This window comes from Pongo abelii, chromosome 9 (genome assembly GCF_028885655.2).
Source record: "Pongo abelii isolate AG06213 chromosome 9, NHGRI_mPonAbe1-v2.0_pri, whole genome shotgun sequence".
Classification (NCBI taxonomy): domain Eukaryota; kingdom Metazoa; phylum Chordata; class Mammalia; order Primates; family Hominidae; genus Pongo; species Pongo abelii.
In genome coordinates this window covers 32,100,838-32,128,644 of record NC_071994.2, presented here as the reverse complement: position 1 = coordinate 32,128,644, position 27,807 = coordinate 32,100,838, and the positions used below count along the sequence as shown (strand labels likewise).

Below are 27,807 nucleotides of genomic sequence, written 5' to 3'. Positions count from 1 at the left end.
GAACACTTGGACACAGCGGGGGAACATCACACCCCGGGGCCTGTCATGGGGTGGGGGCAGGGGGAGGGATAGCATTAGGAGAAATGCCTAATGTAAATGATGAGTTAATGGGTGCAGCAAATGAACATGGCACACGTATACCTATGTAACAAACCTGCACATTGTGCACATGTACCCTAGAACTTAAAGTATAATAAAAATAAATAAATAAATAAATAAATAAATAAAAGAGGCCCCAGAGAGACTCCTTATCTTTTCAGCCATGTGAGGACACAGCAAAACGTTGGCTGTCCATCAGCCAGGAAGTGGGCTCTCACCAGACACCAAATCGGCAGATGCGGTGATCTTGGACTTCCTAACCTCCAGAACTGTGAGAAACAAATTTCTGTTGTTTATAAGCCACCCAGTTTATGGTGTTTTGTTATAGTGGTCTGAACATACTGTGCCAGTTGGGCTTTAATGCCCCTTGGCCAGAAGTTCTGGGTGCAGGCCCTGAGGAGGGCTGAGTCTCTCCTCATCTCTTTCTCCTAGCCTGGCCTCAAGCTGCCCCGGTGAGCACAGGCCATGTGGTGGTACACTGGCTTCCAAAAGGTCATGCAGCGTCAAATGGTATTTCTGGTTCCAGATCTTTGAGGAATCGCCACACCATCTTCCACAGTGGTTGAACTAATTTACATTCCCCCCGACAGTGTAAAAGCATTCCTATTTCTCCACAACCTTGTTACTGGGTGTATACCCAAAGGGATATAAGTCATTCTATTACAAAGATATATGCATGCATATGTTTATTACAGCACTATTCACAATAGTGAAGACATGGAATCAACCCAAATGCTCATCAATGATAGACTGCATTAAAGAAAATGTGGTACATATACACTATGGAATACTATGCAGCCATAAAAAGTAATGTGATCTTGTCTTTTGCAAGTACATGGATGGAGCTGGAAGCCATTATCCGCAGCAAACTAATGTAGGAACAGAAAACCAAATACTGCATGTTCTTACTTATAAGTGGGAGCTGAACGATGAGAACGCATGGACACAGGGAGGGAAACAACACACACTGGGGCCTGTCCGGCAGTGGGGTTGAGGGAGGGAAAGCATTAGGAAAAATAGCTAATGCATGCTGGGCTGAATACTGGGTGATGGATTGATAGGTGCAGCAAACCACCATGGCATATGTTTACCTTTGTAAGAAACCAACACATCCTGCACATGTACCCTGGAACTTAAAATAAAAATTAAAACGTTTTTTAAAAAAGGTCATGATGTTTTCTCAGCAGCCCAGTTTACACTTCCAGACCCCTCTGGCATGTGTTACTCCAGAAAAAGCCCAGTGTGTGTGAGACCCAGGCCACTGTGACACTGTTTCATGAGAGGGACGGGCACGGAGGAGGGAGCAGTTTGCTCCAGCCAAAGCCAACAGCACCCCAGGAGCTGCTGCATCTGGCCAAAGGCTGTTTATGCTTTACTGCAGACATCGAGGCCTGCTGTTCAGGGGAGGAGGATTTCAATATGTGATCCCACAAGGCACAAGCAGAGCCACCTCTGTCAGACTGACCTGGACAGAGTGGTAGGGCCAAGTTTTAGAAAGAAGTTACATTGGATAGGGAGGCAGGAAAGAAACACTTTGATTCTTGCTTTCTGAGCTTGTTTCCTGTACTCTTTGGAAAAAGAAGACCAGAAAACAGAACACCTCTCCAATTGTGTGACAGAGTGGGAAAAGAATCGGAATTGATGGTGGTGCTCTGCTTCAATACTGGCCGCTGCTGTCTTCCACCTACATATTCTCCTGCAAGTCCTGTAGTCTCTCTGTGCAGACTCAGATTCCACATCTGTAAAATGGGAACGATAACAAAGTTGACATGAGGATCACATGGAATAATGTATGTCTTGGACTTTTTTAAGGCAGGCAGTTATGTGCACAAATATTTCATTTGCTTATTTGTCTTTTTCTCTTTAACTTTTCCCTTTGTCCTACCTAATCTCTATTTCTCCTTTTTTTCCATATGCCTATACCTCAGGCCAGAGATGTTCAAATGTTTCCACCAAAAATGCCCCTAACAAGCAAAAAAATATGTAAAAAGGTTTAGCCCAAAGTGTCCGACACAAATGTGAAATTTCATTGACATTTAACATTTATTTTTAAGATGCATGTGAATCTTGAATTTGATTCCATAATATGTTCATGTGAATCATTTACAGTTAGTTCTCGGTTGAAAATAATGGAGTCCATTCTAGGTAGCTCAGGCAAAACAAGAATTTAAGGGCAACTGTGGATCTTCTAGGAAATCTAAAGCATTGGGTTCCCTACATACTGGAAACATGATGAAGCCAGTCCCTAGGGGCTGTCCCAGCAAATGTCCAGTGGTGTTAGCCTTGGACACAAACACCCCAGCCTGCCCCAGACAGAGGTACTTGCTCTGATCCCACTGGGGACTGGAGACAGAGGCTCTGCTACTGCTGCGTGTGGCTTTGTCACAGTGCTGCCCAAACACATTCTTCAAGGCTCCTTCCTCATATCGCTTTTGACCAAATTGAAGTCTTTAGTGGTTGTGTCTGTATGGTACTGCCTAAGACCCAGCCTATAACCCGGCTACAAGGGAGGATGGAATAGTAAATTCCAACTTCTACTTTATGAAGGCAGGGCTCACAATGTGGGACATTTTCCCGATACAGAAAAGACTTTGAATACACACTTAGTGATCATAAACATTATATATCTTAACATTCTTTTTAAACCACCTATCTGCAAGTAAAGTGAATGTTTTGGAAACATACACCCTGTTTTTCTAAGCTTTGTGTATCTTTCATAATCTGTGTAATCCCAAGGGTACATGCACTGCAGTTTGAAAATCCAGGCCCTAGGCCCTCCAGAGGCATTGCCCATTTTCATGGAATGTACTAGAGATGAGTCATCCTCAGAAAGAGAGTACAGTTTCCATCTCCTTGGAGTGGAGGCACATTGAAAACAATTTGAATAATCCCAGGTACGAAATTATCATATTAGGCTCACGAAACTGATGCCCTTTAACGGCTTTAGAATCACCAGTCCCACTATGAACACACATCTCCTAATGCTTACACTGATGTCGGTTTCCATGTCTTCGTCCCACCTTTTCCCAGTGCAGGCTTAGTTCCCATCTAGTCAGAGGAATTCGGGTCCATTCAGGACGTTTCATGTCCAGTTTTGTTTACAGTAAAGGATCAAGCCTCTCTTCTATCATGGCTAATAATTCCTGTTAGAAATAGAAGCCACTGGGAAAAAGTCACGAAAAAGCCAGCACTCTTTTCTGGGAACTTCAACTTTTCTTATTTACATGACCTGAAGTTTCATCATCTTCATTAGCAGAAAGCCCCAAGTCTGTAATTGAATCTTTGAGAGAAGCAATACAATTCAAATTTCCCTGTGGCTTGAAGGTAGTGGGATTGGCACTGAGGAGGTTAACATTCTCTCTGCAAACTACAGGATGACACTCTCCTAACAGCACAGCCCTGTCATTGTTTGGGAAACAATTCTCCAGGGAGTGGATTGTAAAACCACTGGCCAAATTTCAAGTATGTCCATGCAGAATGAGAGTTATTTTTCCAGTTGGTCACTAGAAATAGAGCCCAGGCAAGGGCCTGAAAATTGGAAGGTATGGTTCATAGCAGTTTTTTATTCTAAAAATAGAATGATACTCACGTCTGTAATCCCAGCACTTTGGGAGGCCAAGGTGGGTGGATCACCTGAGGTCGGGAGTTCAAGACCAGCCTGACCAAGATGGAGAAACCCCATCTCTACTAAAAATACAAAACTAGCTGAGCGTGGTGGCACGTGCCTGTAATCCCAGCTACTCGGGAGGCTGAGGCAGGAGAATCGCTTGAACCTGGGAGGCAGAGGTTGCAGTGAGCTGAGATCGCACAATTGCATTCCAGCCTGGGCAACAACAGTAAAACTCCATCTCAAAAAAAAAAAAAAAAAAAAAAAAAAAAAAATTAAAAATAGGTTTGCTGCGCAAGAGACAAGATTTTAGGGCTCTAGCCCAGGGGTGAGAGGAAGGCTCTCCTGGTCGGCAAGGCAGCAGGATCTTAACCTGCTGAGACACCACTTCCCTGCTTCAGTAGGAGCCTCATCTCTTGAAAACTGACTTCAGGACACTGAGCATAGCCCTCTTGCTGCCCAGCCCAGCTATATTCCACAGGAAGGGTAAGACCCTTCCATCTCTCACTATGCTGCCCAGACCAGTGTGTTCGGTTGCCAAAGCTTGCTGTTGGGACAGACCTGGGGTCGTTAATACTACTTGTATTAGCTCCAAGAATAACCAATATTTTGGAAGAGGTAATACATACATACTTAAGGTCCTGACAGATATATTTGCTGGATGGACAGAGTGTGGGCCCATATAGTCTCACATGAATTTGAAACATGACTTGTGTTTCCCCGAGAGGACATGAGTCTGGGTGGCAAAGGTAGGGTGCAGTAGACAGCCATAAATAGTGTTTCACTGGCCCCCTTGCTATTCATACTTCACCTCTTCTCAAAGTGTCACTCAAGTGTTTCTGAGCATTTTTAGGGGTATGTCAAATATGCTCCTAAATAAGCCCTTGCCATTTCCATTTGATGCCTGCCATTTTCCTCTTGTGCACCTCTGGCCCCTCAGTGGAGTCTCATGGCCATGATTCTTCAGCTGGCAACCACTGGGAGAACCCTCATACCCATGGCTTCCTCTGTGCACTCAAGGCTCAGCTCCATGACAACGGGAAATCTTCGCTGCTCAGATTTTTCTCACAGCTTGTCTTTCCCTAGAACTCTCACACTGAGTCCACGTGGCGCTGGACCCAATATTGACATAGTCATGATGTCACCATCCTGGATCCAAAATCATCCTGTCCTTCACACAACAAATGCTTTGTCATCTGGGCACGCTTCTCTGCTGAAATTCTCTCCTTAGAGTTCCAGTCCCAATCTGATGACTTATGGTGGGCAAAGCATTTAACCTCTTTGGGTTTCAATTTACTTATTTATAAAATAGGGGATGTGAGCTAGATATCTTCTAGAGTCCCTTCTATTCCAGGGTTTGATGACCCCTTGGAAGCATGATGCTGTATCAAGCAATACGAAGGAAGATATATTAGATAGTTCCACGTATCAAGTACTAGCTAGGTGCTCTGTAAGTGGAAAATTGGTATTTTCTTTCATCTTTCTGACAAGAACCCGGCCTCTGTGGTCATCACTTTGCCTAAAACCCTCCAGTGACTTCTTGTCATATTTTGGAAAGAATCCAGGCTGAGTGGCATCCTACCTCAGTGCTATCACCTCATTCTTCTCTCATTTTTTATTTCGTATACTCCAGATGGCTAGTCTTCTTTCTGACCCTGGAATGTGCTGAGCCCCTTCACCCCAGGGCTTCTGCAAGTGTTCATTGTCCTACCTGAGATGCTCTTCTCCCAGGTAACCCATGACTGACCTCTCACCATTCGGGTCTCCAAGTTTCCTTGCTTGACATCTGCCCCACTTTCAGCCAGCTTGCTCTGTCTCAAAGGTTGGCAAATTGTTGTCTTGGGTCAAATCTATTCTCATTTATTTACACATATATTCTATGGCTACTTTTGGGCTACAACAGCAGAGTTGAGTTCCATGTATGAGTAGCCGCAAGAGAGATGGATGGCCCACAAAGCTGAAAATATTTACCATCTGGCCTTTACAGGGAAAGTTTAAGAATCCCTGCCTATCCCATAGCATCTTTTATTCACACTGCTTATCAGTATCAGAATTGCTAAATCAATCTGCTTCTTTCTGTCTTATTTTTCTCCCCCACTAGAATGTAAGTGCCTGCAAGTTGAAGGACTCATCTATCTTGATCCTGGTGCTTTTGTTAGTTCTTAGCACGGGGCCTGACACAGAGCCAATAAATAACGGTAAGCTGGATGGATTTAGGTCTGTTTCCTTTTGCTCTGTTGAAGCAATAACAAAATTCAGTGCAAATCCTAAAATAAACTCCACCACTTCCATGGTTCTTTCTACACCCCCGTGACCAACTGTCAAGCTTCTCTCTGTTCCCACCTTCATCTCGTGTGTCCTCTTCTGATTCTGCTCTGACACCCCCAGATACCAGTGTCTTCTTGCCCTTCACTCTTTATACTTTTCTAATCAGCTCTTGGCCCTCCATGACACCAGCAGCTCTCCAGGGAGCAGCTAATGGCTAGAAAGCCAACCAAAGGGCAACAGCACATTCCTCTAGGGTATTTCTGGGTAGGACTCAGAAGTCTGGTGGACTCAAACTCAGACACATGTTTGAGGGAGCTTCATACTTTCCTAAGTGAGCCTTTCTACTTGAGACCACTTGAAAAATGAATTCAGGCTCTCAGAGAATGGAACCCCAGGGCCAGGAGAAGTTTGAATCTAAGAAGCTCTGGCTATCAGATATGCGGGAGCTCCTAGGAATCATCTAGTACCTCTCAAACTTCCCCACCAAAACTGGCCTAGTAGCAGATAACAGTGACATATTTCCCTAGGAGGGAATGGGGTTGATACTTAAACTATACTATTCTAACTTCATTTTATTTCAATAATCCATTAGAACATTGTATTCTGTCTCATAATATATTTTTAAAGAAATAACGAACCTTTTCCATTAAAATGTGTGGCTATGGCAACCACACATCTACAATCTTTGATGAAAAATCATAGTCTACCTCTATCCTTAGCACACTCTTGCCTAGGCCCATATACCCACTGGTACTAAGACAGCTTGGAAAGCAGGAAATTTAATCCAGTGTATCCTTTAACAGATGAGGATACTGAAGGCCCAACAGAGATGGCAATAGAAATGGAGCTCCTTCCCTTTAGGAGAACTCCATTCCTACTTCTTGGGAGGATAAATTAGTCTGTGGTGGGATTAGAAGTGTGTTGAACACTCTCTGTCTGCCCTCCAGACACACCTGCCACCCTGCCCATCTGCTCTGTGACCTTGCAGGCTGATATCTGTGTACTGCATCACCAGCCTTCCATGCCCTCTGACTTCTGGTTGGGTTTGACCAATGGCAAGCAAGGGAGGGAATTGGAAGGCAGGATGGGAGTGTGGTCAGGGTATTTGTTTCCCCAGCTCCCTTCCTGCCAGGCCTCATGTTGGCAATTCCTGTGCTCTTCTACCCAAGCAGGCTGACCCTACAGCTAGAGATCTGCTAGGTTCTGGGAACCACTCCATGCTCTCATTCTCCTCAGACCCAAGAATGCGGTGGCTTCCTCATTTGTCAACCCCAGAGTTCTTTACTATCCCAGTCATACATTTGTAACTAATGCCATCGTTAGACTCTCCTAATCTCTTTTATCAAAGAATCATTTGTTTCCTGCCAGGACATTTATAGTAAATTGTACTGGAAGTAGCTCAGAAAACACCCCTCAAAATGGGATTCAGAGGTTGGGTTGCTCACACATTCATTAAGCACACATAAGCACACTCTATCTTGTGGTATGGGGAGGGGCATTTGTTATAGTGGTTTGCAGTGGCCTTATGGTTACTTAAATCATCACCCGTTTTGGCATGGGATGGTGTGGAATATGCATGAAGGGCATTATGTTTTGAGATCAGGAGCCATGGGTCTTTAGTCACTCTGGTGACAATGATGATTGCAAAAATTATGGTGTGAGCTTGTTACCTCTGAAAACCCTACAGAATATTCATAGAGAAAAGAACAAATGAAAAGTTTTGAATATCCAACTGAGAATACAAATAGAATATCAGAAAGCCTCTGTGGTCTGAATGACGCAAGTAACCTGGATAAGCTGATGGCCCAGACTCCCGAGACACTTACTCCTTTGCCTTGAAAGCATGTCTATGGTTCATGAGAAGTTTCTGATGACAATGACAGACCAGTTTATACATGGGTCTACAAGGTGTTCTGGAACCAACCAGAAGTACTGGTCACTACCTACAGACCTACTCAGGGGTGGCCCTAAAAAGTAGTGGTGATGGTGAATCTTCCAGGTGGGTAGAACTTTTGGAAGTTCAAGGACATGGAAAGAACAGAATTGGAAGATTGGTGACAAGGAGGTCTGGGGAGGTCTGTATATGGATCCCTGGGAATAGATACTAAGTGTAAAGATAACTGTGTCCTATGTACATACCTACCTACTGAGGGCATTTACTGCAGATGATGCGCCAAGTAATCAGACGGACAAGATGATCTAAGAGATGTCAGTCTCTCTTTTAGATAACTGTGTGCGTATTCCATGTGCAAAGTGCTTATGCTAGCAAAAATGGATGGTATTTATGCATGTAGATAACAAAAAGACACACCCTTACCAAGGCTTATCAGGCTATCCTCATTGCTAAGACTGCTGTGCTACAAAAAAGAAGCCAGTATAAGCCTCTAATGTGGCACCATTCCCCAAGGGATCAGCTAACTACCTGGTGGCAAGATGATTTCATCGGATCCCTCCTATTATGGAGAAGGCAAGGTTTTTGTCTTCATAGGAAAATATATCTACTTCACTTGCAGAATTTGCTTTCCTTACCCACAATACTTCTAACAGCACGATCTTTTGGGGACTGTATTGAAAGCTTTATCTATTGCCATAATATTCCACACAACATTGGTGCCAAGCAAGGAGCTCATTTTATAACAACAACAAAAGTGTAGCATGGGGCTCATGACTGCAGAATTCCCTAGTGTTTCCAATGATCCTCTCATCTATAGGGAGCTGGCTTTATGTATTAGTTGTTTATTATTGCATAACAAATTACCCCAAACTTAGCATCTTAAAACAACAAACATCATCTTCCAGTTTCTGTAGGTCAGGCATCTGACCTCTAACTCAGGGTCTCTCACAAGTCTGCAAACATTGGCTAGGGCTGTAGTGATCTCAATACTTGACTAACGGAGTGGGCACTCCAAAGCTCACTCATGTAGCTGTTGGCAGGCCTCAGGTCCTCGCTGGTTGCTGGCTAGAGATATCAGTTTGTTGCCATGTAGACCTCCCCAGAGAGCAACACACACCAGAGCAACTGGGACTCTATCAGAGCAAGCAAGCAGGAGAGTCAGAGAGAGCAGCAAGTCAGAAGCCAGAGTCTTTTTGTAACTTAATCTCTGAAAGTGACATCCCTTCATTTTTGCCATATTCTATTCATTAGAAGCAAGTCACTAGGTCCAGCCCACATTCAAGGAGAGGTAAATACACAAGGGCAAGGACACCTGAAAGCAAGGATCACTGGGAGCCACTTTAGAGGCTACCTATCACCCTGGAAATAAAAGCACAATAGCTTGCTAAAGCCTCAGCTATGCTTCTGGCAGGCAACACCCTGTGAGGTTTGGGTGCTACCCTACAGTCTGCCGTATATGGCTAATAGCCAACATGTGGTACCATCTCCTCTATCCAGAGAATGCACAGGTCTGGAAAACCAGGGGTAGAGGTAAAAGTGTCCCCTCTCACTATTTTAAGAAATGACCTACTTAAAAATTGTTGCCTCTGTTTCCTGGGTCCTTTGGTTCAATGGGTTTGGAGGACCAAATGCCCGGGGACAGAATGCTTCTTCTAGAGACCACAGCCATGGTTCTAATAAATTATAAGCTGAGCCTACTTCTGGCCATTATGAGCACCTATCCTTGAACCAATAGAGACGAGAGTCACTATATTACCAAGGAAGAATTTGGGCGCTGCTGCACAACGGAAGCAAGAAGGACTATGTTACAAATTTGGAAGATTTCAAACATAAAAGACCAGGGGTGCATTCTGGTAGTGTTGCCTTGTAATCCCAATCATTTGGAAAACTACAGCTTCCGAATTAAGAGAGTACCACCCAGGACTCATATCCTGTGGCCATGAAGGTTTGGGTCACAACAGGTAAAGGATCATATTCAACCAGGGTGCTGGCAGAAGGTATGGAGAGCATAGAACGGGTAGTAGCAGAAGGAAAGTATGGTTATAATCTTAATCCCAATGACTAGGCACAGAAACAGGGTCTGTAGAAGCCATATTTTATGTTAATTATATCTTTGCCTATGTTTCATCCCACTACCTTCTAAGAAGAGCGCAGGTGGTGACTAAAGTTTTAGATTGCAGGTGACAATGTGACTGAACTCATCCTGACATGATACAGTGTTTGAGGGACTTTATGGAGGCCAAAAGGCAAAAGAAATGGGCTAGCATGAAGAGTTACTATCTGCTCTTCCCAATCTACTCTCTGCCCTTCTCGGTCTTTCTCTGGGCCCTGGGAGACTGGTCTCTACAGACCACATCAATGAGATGTTTTCACTTCTGGTTTCTGAGAGGAACTGGCAGGATATCGGAGGGTAGAAGGAGATATATAGGGTTATTTATTCCTCATGTTCGGCTGCAGATTGTCAGTGATTGGGCTGCTCTGCCAAAAGTTGATTTTCTGTGTCTTAGTTTGGGTTCTTTTGAAAGTTGTGCAACTTGAGTGTTGGGGGTTGACTCAGGGAGCAGAAAGAAGAAAGAAAAGCCAATGGAGTGTTTATAAATGATCTGGTAATTGTTGTGGGCAATTGGGGTGCCGTCACTTTGGGGACTCCCTGAGGAACTATGAGCATGTGCCTCAGAATGATTTCCACAGAGGCTGATGGGCTCCGGGCATTTATCCACTGACTTCCACTCCCTATCTATTGAGTTTGCACCTGGAGACGTATATTCCACGAATTTCTCCATTGTACCTGTGCTGGCTAAGTGGCCTTCTGAATCTTTGGAAAAAGCCCCAAGGAGCACCATTGAGAAAGACCTTGAATAATCTATCTTAGCTCTTGAGGTGGGACTCAGGTAAAGTGTGTGCAACTGTCCACCCTGTGGTGCCAAAGTCAGGCAGACTGAGGGTATATGTTGTGGTACATCACCAGCACCTTCTTGCCCTCTGACAGACGCAGGACTCCTGGGTTTGCTTCTTCTCTTTGCTGTTTCAGACATAATCATAACAGATCCTGTCCTTACTAGTCCCAGGGTATTTCATTATCTCTTTTTTGTTTCCTCTAAGGAGGTCTATACTATTGTAATAGCTCCTCTTAACTCTCTCTTCAATCATCCTTTGGATCTGTTTTGTGCTAAAACTCTAATAGATAAGACTAGTGAAATTTCAAAAGTGAACATATAATGAGCTAAAATCCAGATAGCTAGTCTAGGCAAGGTCTACTGTTTCTACCCAGTATCCACATACTAGTTTCTTATTAAAATGTTCAAAGCTACACAATCAATTTTTTTGGACTCCTCAAGATGCAGAGACTTTGAGAAAGCACTTTTCATGCCAAGGAAACACTGGCTCCTTTGGGGCTAACATGCAGATTTATTATTTTTTCAATGTCTGTAATATGGTTTGGCTGTGTCCCCATCCAAATCTCATCTTAAATTGTAATCCTCATAATTCCCACGTGTCAAGGGAGGCATCTGGTAGGAGGTGATTGGACCGTGGGGGTGGTTTCCCCCATGCTGCTCTTGTGATAGTGAGTGAGTTCTCACAAGGTCTGATGGTTTTATAAGTGTTTGACAGTTCCTCCTTCACGCACTCCCGCTCTCTCCTGTTGCCATGGAGGATGTGCCTGCTTCCCCTTCAACCATGATTATAGGTTTCCTGAGGCCTCCTCAGCTATGTGTAACTGTGAGTCAATTAAAACACCTTTCCTTTATAAATTACCCAGTCTCAGGTATTTTTTATAGCAGTGTGAAAATAGAATTTTTTAAGGAAATGAAAATTATATAATGTTTACTTTCCTCAAACTAGCAAAATGGACATCTGTCATTCTGTTTCACTGCCCAGCATCTAAACCCTCTTGCTATATTTGGAGAATTTGCCACCTATGACTCTTGGTCGGAGGGTGATATGGTTTGGCTGTGTCTTTACCCAAATCTCATCTTGAATTGTAGTTTCCATAATCCCCACATGTCATGGGAGGGACCCAGTGGGAGGTAATTGAATCATGTGACTGGTTACCCCCATGGCTCTGTTCTCATGATAGTGAGTGAGTTCTCACGAGGTCTGATGGTTTCATAAGAGGCTTTTCCCCCTTTTGTTTGGCACTTCTTGCTGCTGCCATGTGAAGAAGGACGTGTTTGCTTCCCCTTCTGCCATGATTATAAGTTTCCTGAGGCTCCCCAGTCATGTCGAACTGTGAGTCAATTAAAACTTTTTCCTTTATAAATTACCCAGTCTTGGATATGCCTTTATTAGCAGTGTAAGAACAGACTGGTAAAGTAAATTGGTACTGGGTAGTGGGGTGCTGCTCTGAAGGTACTTGAAAACATGGAAGTGACTTTGGAACTGGGTAACAGGCAGAGGTTGGAACAGTTCAGAGGGCCCAGAAGAAGAAAGGAAAATGTGGGAAAGTTTGGAACTTCTAGAGACTTGGAAGGATCATAAGACAGGACGATGTGAGAAAGTTTGGAACTTCCTGGATACTTGTTGAATGGCTTTGACCAAAATGCTAATAGTGATATGGACAATAAAGTGCAGGCTGAGTTGCTCTTAGATGGAGATGAGGAACTTATTGGGCACTGGAGTAAAGGCCACTCTTGCTATGCAGAGACTGGCAGCATTTTGCTCCTGCCCTAGAGAGCTGTAGAAATTTGAACTTGAGAGAGATGATTTGGAGTATCTGGCAGAAGAAATTTCTAAGCAGCAAAGCATTCAAGAGGAAGTAGAGCATGAAAGTTTGGAAACTTCACAGCCTGATGGGATGCAATAGAAAAGAAAACCCCATTTTCTGGGGAGAAATTCAAACTGGCTGCATAAATTTGCATAAGTAATGAGGAGCCAAATGTTAATCACTAGGACAATGGGGAAAATACCTCCAGGGCATATCAGAGACATTCAGAGCAGCCCCACCCATCACAGGCCTGGAGACCTGGGAGGGAAAATGATTTTGTGGATCAGGACCATGGCCCCCCTGCTCTATGTAGCCCCAGGACATGGGACCCTGTGTCCCAGCTGCTTCAACTCCAGCCGTGCCTAAAAGGAGCCAACCAACAGCTCAGGCCCTTCCTTCAGAGGGTGTAAGCTCCAAGCTTTGGTGGCTTACACATGGTGTTGGGCCTGTAGCTACATAGAATTCAAGAATTGAGGTTGGAGTGCCTCTGCCTAGATTTCAGAGGATGTATGGAAATGCCTCTATTTACAGAAGGAGAGGATTCCAGATACCTGTTAATGTGGACAGTAGAACTCCCTTCACTAAAGGACAAAAATAAAGAAAGATTACATGATGCCATGTTCATACAAGGTGCTCAATAAATATTTGCTTCCACATGTCAGCTGAAACCCAACATTAGCTATATCTGCTGGAATCAGAACTCAAAATGTTCTTTCATTTATGGATTCAAGAAAAGCAAAGAGCAGCTAATGTTTTCCAGAAACTGTGATGCTCTGGGGCACGCAACAGCAATCATGCAGAATGTGTAGTCCCCCCATGGGCTGAGCTTGCAGTTGGTGGGGAGTACCTACAAGTAACTGGCTCTTAAAATGCTGTGTGGTAACTCCTTTGATGTGGGGGTAGAGGTGAGAAAGGCACTGACCCAATCTTTGGAAGAAATGATATATTGGTTATAATTGTGCTTGTCTATAATAGTAAACTCTACTCACCCCCTACCCCCTGAATGTCCCCCCCAAAACAGTGACCTTAACAATGAGAGATTATATGCTTCCAGAAGGAGGTGATCCATGCTTATATGGCAGCTCAAAAAGGCCATCAGGGCCTTTGCTCAGTTATCCTTAGCATTTGATTCTTGTCCTCATGGTGGCAAAATGGCTCCTAAAGTTCCAGGAATCAATTCTACATTCCAGGCAGGAACAAGAGGAAGAATAAATGGCAAAACACTAGATGAACCTGTCAGAGGTTTTCCAGAATCTCAACCTAATGTTTTATTTCTTTGGCTACACCTGTGTCCCATGGCTGCTCTGGATCCAAGGGTGCTGAGAAATAAAGCTTTTGGTTCTAAACTTTGACTACTCAGACAAAACTGGACTTCTGTTAATCAGGAAGGCAAAATGGCTACTGCAGAAGCAATTATAATTCTTTGCCTCATGGGTCGGAACAGAAGGAAGAAGTGAGCACTGAGTTCCTAGGCATCTTGCTTTTGTCTGCTGGGGTCCCTTTTGCCACTCTGGACCAAGTCTCACTCTGGCCTTGTAGGTGATCACAAGGCTGGAGCAGGGAAGGGGGACTCGATGAGGCCTGAAGATGACTTCCTCCCACCCCTGCCGTTTCAGGCAGAATCACCTCCAAACATGCTAGGAAGGCATGCTCTGCACTGGCATGCAACAGTGACCCCGACAAAGCAGCCCCCACCTCCAGAGAAGTCACATTTAGTGAAGACAACTAACCAACCATTCTCAGTTAAGACATTTTGATTTTTTTTTCATATCATATTCATTCCTCCAAGCCAACAGTAGGGAAAGTAAGTGTCTCATTATGCAGATAAGGAACTGGAAGCCCAGACAAAGTTGAAACTTGTGCAGTTCACACTACTGGTCAAGATTGGAATAGGATTTGCTTCCCAGTTCAGTGCTTTCTCCTCTCCAGAATCCTTTCTGCTCCCCAACCCCTACCCCAAGCCTCACTCTGGTGAAAGAAAGAACTGGAAGAGAAGGTGCTGTGGTCCCAGGCATTAGAGCAACTGAACATGTTCTGAACCAGGAGGCCTGATTAGTAGCCACTGCTCTGTTCTCATCATATTCTTGCAAGAGGAAGTGGTGGTGGTTTTCCCCACAATCAGGAAGGAATTCCATCATTCATCTGCTAAGACAGCACCTCCCTGAAATAATCTCTTCTCCCAGTCAGGCCTAGCTGGCTCCTTTCCCTATGCAGCAGGATTTGGAAGGTTGGCCTTATTATGGTCCCTCCTTGCTCTTGATTCCTGTGGGGCCTTCTTGACTGCCAGTAGCACATTGGCTTGGTTCAGGGTGGAGTTGCTCTGAACTACTTTAGGAGGGAGAGGCCCTGGCCTTGTCCCTGGCACTTTCCCTTTCCTTTCATTCCCTCCCAGCTGTGGCATTCACAGAGTTTACCTCCTACAGCTCAGTCCTGGGCAGCAATGGCCTTCATGTTAGATGCCAAAAGGAGCATTCATCCTTCCCCCATGGGCTGGGACTGGGGCACTAAGCTTGGGCACCAAGGCGGGGCCTCATGGAGGCTCATGGAGGGGGCTGTGTGGATGGGGTGTGCTGTGTCATGCCTTTCTGCCACTGTTCCTGCTCCTACCTGCCTCCAAGGCCTGCATATGACTCAGGAGTCAGTTCAAGTTTATCTCCCTTGGCAGATCTTTCCTGCTCCCTGCCCACTCCACCACCACATCCTCTCCAGAGCTGGAAGATCCCTTCCGACATCCCACAGGTCTCAGAGCACTTAACCCCTGGTTCCAGTGGACACATCTGTTTCTGTCTTTCACCTCCCTCCTTTTGACTGTGAGATCCTTGCATTCTCACAGTGCCTTGGCACTTAGTAAACCCTCAGTACATATTGGGTGAATCCAGGATGCGCCCTGGCACAGAACACTTACAGGAGCATGTAGAGAAAGCTTTTGTCACATTCCTGAGGTACCTTAAGATGAGGTACTTGTAAAGAGGGAGAGAAATCCTAATAGCACATTTTTGTTGAGCATTTGATAGTTGCCAAGCACTAGTATGGCTTTTTGCATACTTTGTGTATTTGCTCACTAAGTCTTCACCACAACCCTACAAGGTAGGCACTATCTCCACTTTGCCCATGAGAAAACAGAGGCTAAGAAAGGTTAAGTAACTTGCTCAAGATCCCACAGTAGGACAAGATAGAGGGATTTTGATCTCACAGCTCAAGCTCTTAACCCTCTGCCATGCATGTTGTGTCCTTGGTACCACTTCCCCACCCTCCCAGCCACACAGGAGCTTGTAGCACAGGCGAGACATTCTCAAGTGGATCAATTAGACGAAAAAGCAAGACAGAGCCTGCCCCAACACTTAACGCTCAATTATTGCCCAAATGCCAATGTACAGAAGAGGTAATGAGGACTGGACTGGAGGGAGAGCCAGAAAGGGCTTCCACAGAAAGGTGTGCCTCATCCAGCCTGAGAGACATGGAGGAGCAGGACCAGGAGGTGATGCGGGTGGGTGGCAGGGGGCGGGGTGGGGTGAGCAACCCGTTTCGGGTTTCTTCCAAAAAGACGTGTGCAGGGGGCTGGCTGAACTTAGCCACAGTTTCAGGAATGCATAGAAATGAAACTACTGGAAGCATTTGGCTTCAGTTAAACTTGGGGCCAAGCAGAGCCAAGACCAGCACACCTGGCTGAGGAGCATGGGCTGTCTGATGGCCATCTCACCAAGATGGTGTGGGAGCAGTGACTGGAAGGAGACCCAAAGCCAAGGTGGGAAGGTGTCACCAGCTTCCTGACCACATAGGGAGAAAGGTGGCTCCTGTTTATCCATCAAATATATTTGACTAAGAACAGGTATTAATAAGACATTGCTTTGGTTTTGGGAGGAGGGCAGGTTTGTTTGTTTGTTTGTTTTTCTCTTACCCCTGGAGAGTGAAGAAATAGAACCCATGCAAGCAGGGCTTGCTGCAAAAATGTCGCCTCTCCATTCAGATGCTGCCACACTGTCGGAAATGCCACCATTAGTAAGGGATTTGAAAACTTGATCCTTCTTCATTCAAGATGAAAAGAGTTTACATAGCTATAGACCTTGACAGGTCACTAAAAAGTGTTCAGACTCCTGAAAAATGTATGAAGAATCCTCAAAACATTAAAAATAGAATGGCCACATGATTCAGCATCCCACCACTGGGTATATATCAAAAAATATGAAATCAGTCAGAGCTATCTGCACTCCCATGTTCACTGCGGCAGTATTCACAATAGCCAAGGTTTGGAATCAACCTGAGTATCCATGGAGACTCATGGATGGGTTTTTAAAATACGGTACATATACATAATGAAATATACAGCAGCCTTAAAAAAGAAGAAAATCTTGTCATTTGAAACAGCATGGATTAACCTGGATGACATTATATTAAGTGAAATAAACCAGGCTACAGAAAGACAAATGCCGTATGACCTCACTCAATGTCTAATCTAAGAAAAGTGTTGAACTCATAGAAATAGAAAATGAAATGGGGTTACCAGAGACTGTGGGCTGGGAGGATTGGGAAAATATTGGTCTAAGGACGTGAAGCTTCAGTGAGACAACATGAATAAGTTGAAGAGATCTATTTTACAATACGGTGACTATAGTTAATAGCAATATATTGTATATTTGAAAACTGCTGAGAGAGTAGATTTTAAGTGTTCTCACCACAAAAAGTAAGTGTGTGAGACAAAGCCTATGTTAAATAGCTTGACTTAGCCATTCCACAATATATACAAACACCAAAACACCATGCTGTAATCATAAAGTTTACTTGCCAATTAAAAAAATAAATTTAAAAAGGGTTCCAATTCCTTGTATCTGTTGATTCCCCTAGTAGGTCTATGAAGTATGCTGGGCTCTAGAATGTAGTTGTTTAAGCACCCAAGTGATGAAGCCAGACTGAATTTGAATCCCATCTCTGACTAGCTACGAAACCCGGGGCCACCCACATAACCTCCCTGCGCCTTAGTTTTCTTTGCCCATAAGTGGGGTGATGATAGTACTTACCTCAGAGAGCTGGTATGATTAAATAAACTACTGATGTAAGTGATTGGAACAATGTCTAGCATGCAGCAAGTGATATGTAAACATTAGAAATTATCATTATCCTATTTTATAGGTGAGGGAAACTGAGGCTCAGAGAGGTGAAGTGACTTACTCCAGGTCACACCACCAGTTGATGGCAGAATGAAGATCTAACCTCTGCAATTTGGTCTTCCAACTTGAAGCCTGATGATCACAATGAGGAAGGCTCTCCCTCTTCTTCCACCCTCTCAAAGCAGTGATAATCATTGTGAAGACCTTTTCTTTTAAATATGACAAAAAAAGTGCCTGGCAGAGAGGACTTAAAAAGCAGGTGATGAGGCCCCAAGGAGAAGGGATAGCAATGCTTATTAACATTCTGCTATCTGCTGGACTATTAGATGATGGGTTGGAAAACCTTTTTCCGTAAATGGCCAAACAGTAAATATTTTAGTCTTTGTGGGCCATCTGGTCTCTGTCAAAACCACTCAATTCTGCCACCGTAGTTCACAAACAACCATAAGCAATACATAAATCAATGGGCATGGCTATGTCCCAGTAACACTTTATTATGGATTCTGAAATTTGAATAGGGTGGAATTATTATATTTCATGTATGGTGAAATATTTCTCTTCTCTTGATTCTTTCCAGCCATTTAAAAATGAAAAAGCAATTCTGTGCTTGAGGGGCATACAAAAGCAAGCAGCAAGACAGATACCAGGGGGCTGTAGTTGGCTGACCCCTGATGCAGAGGCTGAGATTAACTTAATCCTGCCAGCACTGCTGAGACTCATTTTATGCATGAGTAAACTGAGGCTCAGGGGCTTCCATCACCAGCTTACAAGGGAGATTAGTGAGGAGCAGAGCTAGGATTCAGTTCCTCTTTCCATCTCCTCTGTGACGCCCTTGGACCTAGTTGTTCCTTCTGTGTTTGTCACCACTGTGTGACAAGGTTGCAAGACCCTCTGTTATAGGATGGGGGAAACTGTCCTAATGGACATGCCCCTTCAATGTGTGATGACGGCATTTGCCATACTCAAGCCTTTTAGGGAAGCAAAGTCAATCAGCTGATGTTCAGGACATGTTGCTTCAGGAAATAGCAGATCCCAGCCACACCATGGGGCAGGTGCTTAGTACTCATTTGGTATGTGGCATAGGGCAATGGTTCTGTCATTGCCCCAGCTCTGTGGTACTGGTGACAAGACTCTTGATTCTCTGGCTTGTAGTCAGAAAGAAGTTTGGGAGGTTCCCACATGGCAGATCACCTTCGTGGGATAACACAGAAAGGTGCATTGGTCTCAAGGGCTTTGGATCATACTGGACAAGCAGCCGCAAAATGAGTGAGGTGCATGCCTGAAAGATAAAACTGGGCTAGGAGGTTTCCTGAAGGGTGCGGCCTGGGACTGGGAGATTTCCTGAGGGCCAACTAGGCTTTATCTCCCTCTTCCTCACATCCCGCGTCTCACACCTCAGACTTGGCTTCTGCCCCCCTCTGCCAGACACACTCTCAGCTGAGCCAGCTGTAAGACTGGGGTCCGGCATCCAGCCTTTCCTCGCTGGTGCACATTGAAGACCCAGGAGTGCCCCACACTGGAGCTGCTGTTCCCAGACTGCAGCAAAACCACAGCTGCAGCTGCCTGCCTGCAGGTCTGAGCTTGTTTAGGCTTCACCGGAAAGAAAAATGCCCCTGCCTTATGCAATGGTTGCAGTCTGTCCTGGGAGCTGTGGCAAGCCAAGCCTGTCTGAGTGAGGGTGACTGGGAACCCTGGCACTTGCCTACTTACTTTATATCCTTTTAAAATTGTTGTTTCAGAAATAAACACTCTCAAAGTAGAAAATTTAGAAAATATGCATGACAAAAGAAAAAATCAAAATGACCCGTAATCCTGCTTCCTAAGAGTAACTGTTTTTCTTCTCTTTCCAGTCTTTTTTTCTATGCATGTGTGCTCCCTATCCAAATGGGATCACAGGATAAATGCTGCTTGGGGAATTTGTTTCTTTTTTATTTAACACTGTAGGGTGAACATCTTTCCATGCCAAAGCAAACTTTTCTTTGCCGTTATTTTTGCCTATCGTCTGCTTTTGGCAAGTCCTCTTCCAAAGATGTGTGGAACTTGGAGAGGATTTCTGTGTATTGGGATCCTAGGCTCCAACTGGATCACCGGATCCAGTCCTTTATAGGATCACCGGATGCAGCTCTTTTTAGGTAGGAGTGGGGAGGCAGCTCTGTGGCTTTGAGTAATAAAAAAAGCCCTAGGCTCATTGTTTGCACAAGTGTTCCTGCCCCAGCCCTGCTCTGACTCATGGTGCCATCTTAGACTTGTCACTTCATCCCTCTGGGCCTCAGTTTCTTTATCTATAAAATGGGATGGTTGGATTGAGGGCTTTGCCAGCTCTAATGTCCATGACTAAGTACTTGTGTACTGATGCAGATTCCAGAAGCCTCTGGGAACATTGGCTGCTGAGAGGAAGTTGTCTCTTCCCAGCCAGTAAGCTGGCATCTGGCTCAAGGCTAACCAAGGAGCTAGGCGTCTTGGTCTGGAAGATCTAAAACCTCTCTTGGTTTTCTAGTTTATTTGCGTAGAGGTGTTTGTAGTATTCTCTGATGGTAGTTTGTATTTCTGTGGGATCAGTGATGATATCCCCTTTATCATTTTTTATTGCGTCTATTTGATTCTTCTCTCTTTTCTTCTTTATTAGTCTTGCTAGCGGTCTATCAATTTTGTTGATCCTTTCAAAAAACCAGCTCCTGGATTCATTAATTTTTTGAAGGGCTTTTTGTGTCTCTATTTCCTTCAGTTCTGCTCTGATTTTAGTTATTTCTTGCCTTCTGCTAGCTTTTGAATGTGTTTGCTCTTGCTTTTCTAGTTCTTTTAATTGTGATGTTAGGGTGTCAATTTTGGATCTTTCCTGCTTTCTCTTGTGGGCATTTAGTGCTATAAGTTTCCCTCTACGCACTGCTTTGAATGTGTCCCAGAGATTCTGGTACATTGTGTCTTTGTTCTCGTTGGTTTCAAAGAACATCTTTATTTCTGCCTTCATTTTGTTATGTACCCAGTAGTCATTCAGGAGCGGGTTGTTCAGTTTCCATGTAGTTGAGCGGTTTTGAGTGAGTTTCGTAATCCTGAGTTCTAGTTTGATTGCACTGTGGTATGACAGTTTGTTATAATTTCTGATCTTTTACATTTGCTGAGGAGAAAATCTAGAAGAAATGGGTAAATTCCTGGACACATACAGCCTCCCAAGACTAAACCAGGAAGAAGCTGAATCTCTCAATAGACCAATAACAGGCTCTGAAATTGTGGCAATAGTCAATAGCTTACCAACCAAAAAGAGTCCAGGACCAGATGGATTCACAGCCGAATTCTACCAGAGGTACAAGGAGGAACTGGTACCATTCCTTCTGAAACTATTCCAATCAATAGAAAAAGAGGGAATCCTCCCTAACTCATTTTATGAGGCCAGCATCATCCTGATACCAAAGCCGGGCAGAGACACAACCAAAAAAGAGAATTTTAGACCAATATCCTTGATGAACATTGATGCAAAAATCCTCAATAAAATATTGGCAAACCGAATCCAGCAGCACATCAAAAAGCTTATCCACCATGATCAAGTGGGCTTCATCCCTGGGATGCAAGGCTGGTTCAATATACACAAATCAATAAATGTAATCCAGCATATAAACAGAACCAAAGACAAAAACCACATGATTATCTCAATAGATGCAGAAAAGGCCTTTGACAAAATTCAACAACCATTCATGCTAAAAACTCTCAATAAATCAGGTATTGATGGGATGTATCTCAAAATAATAAGAGCTATCTATGACAAACCCACAGCCAATATCATACTGAATGGGCAAAAACTGGAAGCATTCCCTTTGAAAACTGGCACAAGACAGGGATGCCCTCTCTCATCACTCCTATTCAACATAGTGTTGGAAGTTCTGGCCAGGGCAATTAGGCAGGAGAAGGAAATAAAGGGTATTCAATTAGGAAAAGAGGAAGTCAAATTGTCCCTGTTTGCAGATGACATGATTGTATATCTAAAACCCCATCGTCTCAGCCCAAAATCTCCTTAAGTTGATAAGCAACTTCAGCAAAGTCTCAGGATACAAAATCAATGTACAAAAATCACAAGCATTCTTATACACCAATAACAGACAAACAGAGAGTCAAATCATGAGTGAAATCCCATTCACAATTGCTTCAAAGAGAATAAAATATCTAGGAATCCAGATTACAAGGGACGTGAAGGACCTCTTCAGGGAGAACTGCAAACCACTGCTCAATGAAATAAAAGAGGATACAAACAAATGGAAGAACATTCCATGCTCATGGGTAGGAAGAATCAATATCATGAAAATGGCCATACTGCCCAAGGTAATTTACAGATTCAATGCCATCCCCATCAAGCTACCAATGAGTTTCTTCACAGAATTGGAAAAAACTACTTTAAAGTTCATATGGAACCAAAAAAGAGCCCGCATCGCCAAGTCAATCCTAAGCCAAAAGAACAAAGCTGGAGGCATCATGCTACCTGACTTCAAACTATACTACAAGGCTACAGTAACCAAAACAGCATGGTACTGGTACCAAAACAGAGATATAGATCAATGGAACAGAACAGAGCCCTCAGAAATAATACCACACATCTACAACCATCTGATATTTGACAAACCTGAGAAAAACAAGCAATGAGGAAAGGATTCCCTGTTTAATAAATGGTGCTGGGAAAACTGGCTAGCCATATGTAGAAAGCTGAAACTGGATCCCTTCCTTATACCTTATACAAAAATTAATTCAAGGTGGATTAGAGACTTAAATGTTAGACCTAAAACCATAAAAACCCTAGAAGAAAACCTAGGCAATACCGTTCAGGACATAGGCATGGGCAAGGACTTCATGTCTAAAACACCAAAAGCAATGGCAACAAAAGCCAAAATTGACAAGTGGGATCTAATTAAACTAAAGAGCTTCTGCACAGCGAAAGAAACTACCCTCAGAGTGAACAGGCAACCTACAGAATGGGAGAAAATTTTCTCAACCTACTCATCTGACAAAGGGCTAATATCCAGAATCTACAATGAACACAAGCAAATTTACAAGAAAAAAACAAACAACCCCATCAAAAAGTGGGCAAAGGACATGAACAGACACTTCTCAAAAGAAGACATTTATGCAGCCAAAAAACACAGGAAAAAATGCTCACCATCACTGGCCATCAGAGAAATGCAAATCAAAACCACGAGATACCATCTCACACCAGTTAGAATGGCAATCATTAAAAAGTCAGGAAACAACAGGTGCTGGAGAGGATGTGGAGAAATAGGAACATTTTTACACTGTTGGTGGAACTGTAAACTAGTTTAACCATTGTGGAAGTCAGTGTGGCGATTCCTCAGGGATCTAGAACTAGAAATACCATTTGACCCAGCCATCCCATTACTGGGTATATACCCAAAGGACTATAAATCATGCTGCTATAAAGACACATGCACACGTATGTTTATTGCAGCACTATTCACAATAACAAAGACTTGGAACCAACCCAAATGTCCAACAATGATAGACTGGATTAAGAAAATGTGGCACATATACACTATGGAATACTATGCAGCCATAAAAAATGATGAGTTCATGTCCTTTGTAGGGACATGGATGAAATTGGAAATCATCATTCTCAGTAAACTATCACAAGAACAAAAAGCCAAACACCGCATGTTCTCACTCATAGGTGAGAATTGAACAATGAGAACACATGGACACAGGAAGGGGAACATCACACTCTGGGGACTGTTGTGGGGTGGGGGGAGGGGGGAGGGATAGCTTTAGGAGATACACCTAATGCTAAATGACGAGTTAATGGGTGCAGCACACCAGCATGGCACATGTATACATATGTAACTAACCTGCACATGGTGCACATGTACCCTAAAACTTAAAGAATAAAAATAATAAAATAAAATAAAATAAAATAAAATAAACAAATTTCAAAGAACTAAAAAAGAAAATAAATAAATAAATAAAACCTCTCTGGAGTAGCCAGCACCCTACGCTATGGTTCCCAGGGCTTCACAGATCACTGGGTTCTCCCCACCTTCCTGTTCCCTGCCTCTGGGAAAGGGAAGCAGCCATCCTGTGCCAGCACTGAGCTCACAACTCCACTTCTTGGTCATGGTATTAACAGCTGGAACCTGCAGCAGCCAATAGCTACTGGTCACTCTCTGAAATGCAAACCAGGTGACTGGGCAGAGAGTGACATCTCAGGCAGTGCCAGGGCCAGTGCCTGGGGGGCTGGGCAGGTGGTAGAACTGGGGCTTCTGGGAGCTGCAAAGGGCCTAGGAAAAGGGCCTTGGGTGGGCAGGCTTTTCTCACCTCTGTTTTCCCTTCCTCCTGTGATCCAGGAATAGCAGCTGGCTTTTCTTAATCTGATGTGAAGAGTCCTGCCAAGAAACTTGGAGGATGAGGCAGCTGCTGTGTGAAGGTTTTGAGGGATCGGAGCATCGTGAAGTATAAACAGCAGAATCTTTTTTTCTGGCACTTGGGCTGTTTGTCTTCTATACTCTTTTATAGAAGTTACAACAACAGCGACAACAATAATAGCAATACAGCTACCATGTAATAAGTTTTGCCATCTTCTAGGCAATGAGCCCAATGCTTTACTTGCTTCATCTTATTTGAGATGAGCTGTTTGCTGGTATTATCTCTATTTTACAGCTGGGGAAATAAAATTTCCAAGAGGTTAAGCTATTTGCCTAAGGCTCCCTAGCAATGAGTTGCTAGGCTACGATTTGGACTCAGAACATCTGTTCTTAAGCTTGGCCTCTTACCCACCTGGCCTTTCCACCTCCTCAAAGCTTCATGCTTCAGTTGGGCAGGAACCTCCCACTGTAGTTTCAGTTTTTCCTTATATGCAGAGATTCCCAGAGGCTTAGAAATTCTATCAGTTCCAGGCATCTATGTGCTAGGTCCCATACTCATCAACAGTGTACCCAAAATGTGTAAGCTTTGGTCTTCAAGTGCTGGAAGTTTAATATTTCATTGATGAGATGAGTGATACAGATCCTGAGTTTCTAGGGGGCATTTATATTTTTCGTGGCATCATGGAGTGTGTGTTTTGAGCCATGCCTTCTGCAATGTGAATCCCACATCTGCCACTTACCTGTGACTCTGGGCAAGTCTCTTATCCTCTCTGTGCCTCAGAATCCTCCTCTCTTAAACAGGGGGAATGCTGTATACTTTATAGAGATGACTCTTAAGGATTAAAAAGAAGGTATATAAAGTACTGTCACTTAGTAGGTGCTTCATGAATGTTAGCTCTTGTTATAAAGACTGAAAGAATGGTACCCTGAGTCAGATGCCTGAGTTTTATTCTAACTTAACTACTCAGCAGATGTGTGACTTTGGATAACTCACTTCTATCACTCCATGCCTCAGTTAATAAGATTGTCGTAAGGAGTAAATGTGTATCTTCTATGTGTATAAGTATACAAATGCACACACATATCTCAGAGCAACACATGTTTACTAAGTAACTATTATGTCCCTGGCACATACCAACTATTCTGGTTTTTATTTTTCATTATTATTCCTCTACTACAAGCACAATTTTATATTGATTACCATGACTACTAGTCATGCATCTGATTTATGGATTCGAAACCACCTCACTCACTCCTCTAGATGACCATATTTGTATTCATGGCATTGCACATTTAAGTCATCAAAATTTGTAACTTTGGAATTATTTATAATTTTCCTTTCCTCTTCCACAATCACCCTGTCAGTACTGTCTGGGACTGTTTCTTCCATTAAAACCGTCCTTTCCATTCCCACTGGCATCATATACCTCATCAGTCATTTAGAGTTGGTGTGAGTGAGTGTTGCAGCTTCTTCCCTGGGAGCCACTTTTGATGAGAAGAAGCCAGGAAGGGAGGAGCTCATGGTTCTTCCACATCCACTCTCCTATGGTTGGTCATTTCCCATCAAGATAGCCAAAGAATTATTCTTTGAACTCAATTCTGTTTACTTCTCTCCTGAAAAACAATCAATGCCCCCCCACCCATGCCTTTTATTTTTCACACAGATTCTTGAGTCTGGGTTTCAAGGCTTTCCACAGTCTGGCCCAAGCTTTTTACAGGAATCACCATGGATGATGCTTGACCTTGCATTTTGCTCATGCAGTTTGTTTGTACCATTCAAGGCAGGTCTCTAGTCAGTGATGGGTTCAGGAATGGGCAATCCTAAGCTACTTCATGTCAATGGGATCTGAGGAGAAGTTTGCTTGGGGCTTCTGAGAAAGATAAACTATTTTTTTTCCCTCTCTGCTTTTCAATGCAAACACCTTTTGCCCCAGGTGCAGCTGACAGCCTGCTTGCAACCACAAGGATGGCCACCATGAAGTCAAAGGAGAACTGAGAGAAGAACCAAGAAACAGACCAGGAACCCTGACCGAACTGCTCTGAAAAGCCCCTGCTTCTGGACTCCAGTGTGTAAAATACATTTCCCTATTGCCTAAGTCTTGACATACTTCTGTTACTTGCAGCTCAAAGAATCCCAGTGGATACACTCATCTTTCCAGCTTTATCTCCAGCCATACAGGATAACTTGCTTCTCTTGAAACTTCCCCTCACAGTCCTACCTTGGTGCCTTCTCTCATTCTTGTCTTCACCTGGAATGCTCTCCCCAAACTATATTTTTAAGGTCTTATACACTCTTCAAAGTCCAGATTCAAAGGCACCAACTCATCCTCATTCAGAAGGACTCTCTGCCCTCCTGAGTCTCCAAGATGTTTTGTGTACACCTGATGGCACCAAAACATCCACTCTACAGCACGCTCATCTGCCTCCTTCACGGGATGGCATATTCCAGGGAGGCTTCTTCTCTTTAAAATTTTGAATCCCCTAGTCTGGAACAAAGTGTGCTTAGGAGATATTTGTTGCATTAAGATGTGGAATTCAATACAAATGATAACCAAATGTCAAATGATGGTAACAAAAACAATCAGTGTTAAGTAAGGCAGAAAGGGATTGGATCTCTCTGGGCTGGAGCAGTGAAGAAATGATACTTATGTCTTGAGGGTGGGAACTGTGGCTCATGTCTTGTAATCCCAGCACTTGGAGAGGGTGAGGTCGAAGGATTGCTTGAGCCCAGGAGTTTGACACCAGGCTAGGCAACACAGCAAGACCCTGCCTCTACAAAAAATTAAAAAATTAGCTAGGTATGGTAGCATGCAACTGTAGTCCCAGCTACTCAGGAGACTGAGGTAGGAGAGTTGCTTGGGGCCAGAAGTGTTAGGCTGTACTCCAGCCTGGGTAACAGAGTGAGACTGCATCAAAAAGAAAAAAAAAAAAAAAGAAGAAGAAGAAGAAGGAGAAAGAAAAGAAGTAAAGAAGAAATAAGTGCTACTTGTGTCTTGGGATTTGCCCCAACTAATAGGTAGAATTTGGATATGTTGGCTTGGGGGGAATTCCTCCATGGAGAGGACTAAGCTGATGCAGGGATCTGTTTCTCATTCCTCTACTCATTGTAGTATGTTTGAGGGTTTCTTTGTAATTGTTGGGAAATGTGGTCTCTATAATAAAATTCTGGTGGGTGGAAGAGGAGAAAAGTTGGTTTCGTCCAAGTGGAAATGAGTTCTTCGTTTTTTCTATGATTATAAAATGAATAAAACACAAGTGGCAGTTGGGGATGGGCTGGGAGCATCTCAAGATGGTTTTTATAAGCCCAACAAACTAAAGCTGTGAGACAGAGGGGATGTTGCACTCATCACCATGTTCCTCCAGGTATCTAGACATTCCCTCTGTTTCAGGGGCTTAAGTGTTCAGGCTGTTATAAAGAGGGTTGTCCATCCATATAAGGTACTATGGTGGACACATTATGTGTTCTTATTATCTCATTTTCTTCATGATCACATGAGAAGGCTACAAGTGCTGCCATGTGACTGGGTCTTGCCAGTGGAATACAGGTGGTAATAATGTACGACTGCACTTCCAAGCCCAGCCCCTAAAATGGCCCATGCAATCTTTCATGGTCTGTCTCTCTCTCATTGTCTGGTTGAATCTACAGGTTCCAGTGGAAGACTCTGAGGAGGACTTAGGCAAGGCAAACCCACCAGATGAAGGAAGCCTGAATCCCAGAGTCTCACTGCTCTAGAGAGCTGCTTGACCAAGAACACCTGCATTGAACCTCGTGTGAG

The 27,807-nt window shown here is 43.7% G+C and overlaps 1 long non-coding RNA gene across 1 annotated transcript in view; it reads left to right on the top strand.

Annotated features, from left to right (window-relative positions):
- Positions 1–27,807, top strand: part of LOC134762114 (uncharacterized) — a 35,944-nt gene extending 8,137 nt beyond the window's left edge. Inside the window, exons 2-3 of the long non-coding RNA XR_010141774.1 lie at positions 25,966–26,097; positions 27,678–27,807. This is a non-coding gene — a long non-coding RNA (uncharacterized LOC134762114). The remainder of the gene's footprint in view (positions 1–25,965; positions 26,098–27,677) is intronic.